Source organism: Pieris brassicae, unplaced genomic scaffold, assembly GCF_905147105.1.
Source record: "Pieris brassicae unplaced genomic scaffold, ilPieBrab1.1, whole genome shotgun sequence".
Lineage (NCBI taxonomy): Eukaryota > Metazoa > Arthropoda > Insecta > Lepidoptera > Pieridae > Pieris > Pieris brassicae.
This window is the reverse complement of record NW_025575887.1, coordinates 15,001-20,000: the sequence shown is the minus strand read 5'-3', so window position 1 is coordinate 20,000 and position 5,000 is coordinate 15,001. Positions and strand designations below refer to the sequence as shown.

At 46.4% G+C, this 5,000-nt stretch overlaps 2 non-coding genes across 2 annotated transcripts; both read right to left on the bottom strand.

Moving 5' to 3' along the window:
* Positions 1–455: 455 nt before the first annotated feature.
* Positions 456–612, bottom strand: LOC123719141. The gene has a single exon (XR_006755206.1). It is a non-coding gene; the product is annotated as a 5.8S ribosomal RNA (ribosomal RNA).
* A 350-nt stretch (positions 613–962) lies between these two features.
* Positions 963–2,868, bottom strand: LOC123719143. The gene has a single exon (XR_006755208.1). It is a non-coding gene; the product is annotated as a small subunit ribosomal RNA (ribosomal RNA).
* Positions 2,869–5,000: the final 2,132 nt, after the last annotated feature.

Genomic DNA, 5,000 nt, shown 5'->3' with positions numbered 1-5,000 from the left:
TTCCTCTCGCGAGAGTAAGAGAAACTGAGCCGAACGCGACAACTTTCAACGACAGCGTCGAGACACGTCGACGCGCGCACCGGCGCCGACCGTCGCGCGATCGCCATGCGGGACCGGGACGATGCGAGCAAACACGCGCGACGCGTAAACGCGAACGTCGTTGTCGTCGTTGTCGTTGTCGTTGCGTAAAGACTCGACGCGCACCCGTGCCGCGGGAGACACGGTGCGGCGGGGAGAATTTATTTGTGCGACAAAAGTATCGTATAGACGTGGCTTAACACGGCCAATACGGATGACGAGTCGTAATCGAACATATATTCGAACGGATCGTTCGGCCGCTCGGCGGCCTAGCGAAACCGTCAATTGCACGCGCGACAGAGATGCGGCGCTACGACCGGAGTCGCAGCGATCGCCGCTCGTCACGCGAACAGTGTGGCTTTTTGTTTTTATGCAGCCGGCCCTCAGACAGGAGTGGTCCTGGATATTTCTCCACGGACCGCAATGTGCGTTCGAAATGTCGATGTTCAAATGTGTCCTGCAGTTCACACTATGACGCGCAGTTAACTGCGTTCTTCATCGACCCGCGAGCCAAGTGATCCACCGTTCAGGGTAATCGTTTTGTTTTTGTGTGTGTTTTTGTATGAGAAAATATAAAAGGTGCGAAAAAATTAAACAAAAAAATTTGAAAATAATACTTATCATTAACGTGTACGACAAATGAAAAGAAAGAAAATCTCTTTTATTTGCGTGGTTGTACACAAAAATTAAAATATTATTTCAAAGTATCAATAGGCGATAGCGAACGCTAATCAAAGCGTGTCGCAACGCACACGTCGCGAATCGACGAGAGAGAGTCAACCGTCTCGGATTCGATTTTGATTCGTATCATTCACGTGTTTTTGTATTTTTTTCTTTTTTTGCGAGTCTTTGACAACAACAAAACAAAAAGAAAAAACCAACGTTAATGATCCTTCCGCAGGTTCCCCTACGGAAACCTTGTTACGACTTTTACTTCCTCTAAATGATCAAGTTTGGTCAACTTCCCAGCAACGCCGACGGCCGTGAGGCCACCGCGTGTCGGTCCGAAGACCTCACTAAATCATTCAATCGGTAGTAGCGACGGGCGGTGTGTACAAAGGGCAGGGACGTAATCAACGCGAGCTTATGACTCGCGCTTACTAGGAATTCCTCGTTTATGGGGGATAATTGCAAACCCCAATCCCCAGCACGAAGGAGTTTCAACGGGTTGCCCGGGCCTCTAGGCCAGGGAGAACATGTTGATTCCTTCAGTGTAGCGCGCGTGCGGCCCAGGACATCTAAGGGCATCACAGACCTGTTATTGCTCAATCTCGTGCGGCTCGAAGCCGCCGGTCCCTCTAAGAAGAATTTTAATACGTCGCCAGTGAGTTGCGCTCCCCGAGAGTCGCGCACACCTTGAATGACGACGCCTATTTAGCAGGCTAGAGTCTCGTTCGTTACCGGAATTAACCAGACAAATCGCTCCACCAACTAAGAACGGCCATGCACCACCACCCACCGAATCAAGAAAGAGCTGTTAATCTGTCAATCCTTCCGGTGTCCGGGCCTGGTGAGATTTCCCGTGTTGAGTCAAATTAAGCCGCAGGCTCCACTCCTGGTGGTGCCCTTCCGTCAATTCCTTTAAGTTTCAGCTTTGCAACCATACTCCCCCCGGAGTCCAAAATCTTTGGTTTCCCGGAAGCTGCCCGCCGAGCCATTGTAGTAACGTCGGCGGATCGCTAGATGACATATTTACGGTTAGAACTAGGGCGGTATCTAATCGCCTTCGAACCTCTAACTTTCGTTCTTGATTGATGAAAACACCTTTGGCAAATGCTTTCGCTGATGTTCGTCTTGCGACGATCCAAGAATTTCACCTCTAACGTCGCAATACGAATGCCCCCAGTTATCCCTATTAATCATTACCTCGGAGTTCTGAAAACCAACAAAATAGAACCGAGATCATATTCTATTATTCCATGCACGAAATATTCAAGCGGCATTTTGAGCCCGCTTTGAGCACTCTAATTTGTTCAAAGTAAAATTGTCGGCCCACCTCGACACTCACCGAAGAGCACCGCGATAGGATTTTGATATTGAACCGGCGTTTTACCGCCGGCTCACCGACGATATGCTCCGCAGACGTGTCAGTATCACCGCGGATGCGGTGCACCGACAGCGCGGCGCACAAATGCAACTACGAGCTTTTTAACCGCAACAATTTTAGTATACGCTATTGGAGCTGGAATTACCGCGGCTGCTGGCACCAGACTTGCCCTCCAATTGTTCCTCGTTAAAATATTTAAAGTGTACTCATTCCGATTACGAGGCCTCGTAAGAGTCCCGTATCGTTATTTTTCGTCACTACCTCCCCGTGCCGGGAGTGGGTAATTTGCGCGCCTGCTGCCTTCCTTGGATGTGGTAGCCGTTTCTCAGGCTCCCTCTCCGGAATCGAACCCTGATTCCCCGTTACCCGTGACAACCATGGTAGTCGCAGAAACTACCATCGAAAGTTGATAAGGCAGACATTTGAAAGATGCGTCGCCGGTACTGGACCGTGCGATCGGCAAAAGTTATCCAGATTCATCAAAATTAACGACTTCGGACGCATGGCCCTCCGCCGATTGGTTTTGATCTAATAAAAGCACTCATCCCATCACTGGTCAGAGTTCTGATTGCATGTATTAGCTCTAGAATTACCACAGTTATCCAAGTAACTGAGTAAGATCTAAGGAACCAAAACTGATATATTGAGCCATTCGCGGTATCGCCTTAATACGGCTTGCACTGAGACATGCATGGCTTAATCTTTGAGACAAGCATATAACTACTGGCAGGATCAACCAGGGAGCTGCTTACGCAAACGACACGCCTACACCGCGGTCACGCGGCTTCGGCGAGCCGCTGGCTCGGCGGCGTCGAGGGGCGCGCGCTTGCGCGCGCGCCTTCTCGACACGCGTGAACGTAACGCGTCGAATTTGCACGCGACGCGACGTTCGCGCTTCATATCGATAGACTAACTTTGACCGGTCTACGAGCGGCCGTCCCGTCACGATCTCGCAACGAGGTGATGTACAACGATGCTCGACCACTGTGAGGGACATAAAACTGCAACGAACACGACCCCGCGGGCGGGAATCGATGTTGTGACAATTTGAAAATTGAACATTCATCTAAACGCAACTTCTCAATTTTTATTCAATACGTTATTGTAAACATATTAAAACTCGGCTGGCAATTACATGCGCACACACACGCATGATTCGCACTAGATACGATCAACGCCCGGAGCTTGAGGGATAAATTCCAACACGACGCTGCGCACACCGTTTCGACGATGGGCGCGTGTGCGTCCTCTTTTATACATTCTTTCCATATACGGTCGCCGTGGCGACCGCGCACGTGTCGAACACGCTAGGCGCCCTGCGTTGAGGTGTGCCTAGAAGCGTATTCTTTTAACATCACAGATAACACCGGGGGAGACGGTCCCAAATCTTGGTCGATTGGTAACATCACCATACGGTCTGCGAACGCGGTGCTATAATATAATTTTATATTATATTATATAAAATATGAGGAGGAGTAGTATGTATATTCTTTGTTATTTTGTGTTGACACAAGAGAGATATATAAAATGTACTATACACCACACACACAGAGAGAGAGAGAGCTGGGAAAGATCTCGGCGGTCTCGCATTCGAAATACGAATTTGATATAATTTCCTCCGAAAATCCATACCCATATCTATATCATCCATGCGCGAATATATGTATATAATATTCTCACACTTCGCACAAACACAAAAACAAGAACACATTCTCTCTCGTCCGTCGTTCGTGTCTATTTGAGACGAACGACGCGCGGCAACGAGAACGAGTCGACGCTGTGCGCACGACTGTTTCGCTCCACATCTATACCGAGAGCAATAGTCCGCGTCGGCATTGGAGCGGACGTCGAATGTTTCTCGTAGAGCGAGCGAGAGAGAGACGATTTTTCATTTTATTATGTATGTGTATTGGCGTGCAGTAGTAGCACGTAGTAGTACTAGTAGTAGTAGTAGTAGTAGTAAAAAAATATTATTATTTATTTTATTGACTGATATGATTTTGTTTGTTTTCTTTTTTTTGCATAGACATTTGTATTGATAGATATGTTTCTCGTTGAAGCTCGCAGCACACGCTCAGAGAAATGGCAATGTGGGTTTATTTGAAGAAAAGAAAAAACAAAAAAAACAATTATATTTATTAATAATATGTATGTATGTATGTATGTATGTATGTATGTATGTATGTATGTATAATAATGAATTATAATAATTATTCCGATGCAACGTCAGAGGAAAATGTTTCTCGTACAGGTGCGGCGCGCGACGGCCGGCCGCTCGACAGTTTCGCGCCGAATGTTTCTCGTTGAAGCTCGCAGCACACGCTCAGAGAAATGGCAATGTGGGTTTATTTGAAGAAAAGAAAAAACAATTATATTTATTAATAATATGTATGTATGTATGTATGTATGTATGTATAATAATGAATTATAATAATTATTCCGATGCAACGTCAGAGGAAAATGTTTCTCGTACAGGTGCGGCGCGCGACGGCCGGCCGCTCGACAGTTTCGCGCCGAATGTTTCTCGTTGAAGCTCGCAGCACACGCTCAGAGAAATGGCAATGTGGGTTTATTTGAAGAAAAGAAAAAACAAAAAAAACAATTATATTTATTAATAATATGTATGTATGTATGTATGTATGTATGTATGTATGTATGTATGTATAATAATGAATTATAATAATTATTCCGATGCAACGTCAGAGGAAAATGTTTCTCGTACAGGTGCGGCGCGCGACGGCCGGCCGCTCGACAGTTTCGCGCCGAATGTTTCTCGTTGAAGCTCGCAGCACACGCTCAGAGAAATGGCAATGTGGGTTTATTTGAAGAAAAGAAAAAACAATTATATTTATTAATAATATGTATGTATGTATGT